We start from the raw sequence: 929 nt of genomic DNA, 5'->3' as shown, positions 1-929 counted from the left end.
TCTGTACTCTGAGTTATACTCCTCTGTACTCTGAGTTATACTCCTCTGTACTCTGAGTTATACTCGTCTGTACTCTGAGTTATACTCCTCTGTACTCTGAGTTATACTCCTCTGTATTCAGAGTTATACTCCTCTGTACTCAGAGTTATACTCCTCTGTCCTCTGTACTCGGAGTTACTCACCTCTGAGTATCACAGCCCTCAGGTGATAAAGGTGTTTCCCGCCCTGTCAGAGGTCATAATGTTATGGCTGATCATGTTTTTACAGCTTCCTTTTCCTCCCGATGACCTTTGACCTTACGCTGAAATAAAGTTAAAAAGTGTCAGGAAGCAACATTTAAATCTTCTGTTTTTAGCTCGAATACAAACCCGATGGTTCCGTCTGACAGGTCATCGTCAGCTCCGCGGCACCGTCGTTTAGCAGAAATGACTCCGGTGACCTCTGACCCCTCCCGTCAACACGCCGCTGACAGCTCCGGGGTTAAATGGAGCGTGACGCAGTTGTTTGATGGGGAGGAGCTGCTGATGTGACAGCTCCATTAGTCTGAGACAAACGCCTCGTGTCCCTGCAGCAGGACCGGTTCTGTTTCACATCACAAAGGAAATAGAACAAAAGGCTCCTTCTAACAACTTCATAAAGACACACACACACACACGGGGAACATTAAATATGGATATGATGTATCTTTGGAGGGAAAGCTTCATCTCCTCCGTTGATTGGACGCCTCGAGTCTCAGAGAGGCGGATTTCAGTTCCAATTAAACATCGTTCAATTAAAGGTTCCTTCAGTGAGGAGACGGCCCGACGGACGCAGAGAAGACCTGCTGCTCCAGAACAACAAGGCTGAGGGGCCAAAGCTGAGGGGCCACAGGCTGAGGATCTACAGGCTGAGGGGCCACAGGCTGAGGATCTACAGGCTGAGGGGCCACA

This window comes from Kryptolebias marmoratus, linkage group LG10 (genome assembly GCF_001649575.2).
Source record: "Kryptolebias marmoratus isolate JLee-2015 linkage group LG10, ASM164957v2, whole genome shotgun sequence".
In the NCBI taxonomy this organism is placed as follows: Eukaryota; Metazoa; Chordata; class Actinopteri; order Cyprinodontiformes; family Rivulidae; genus Kryptolebias; species Kryptolebias marmoratus.
This window is presented reverse-complemented; position numbering follows the sequence as displayed.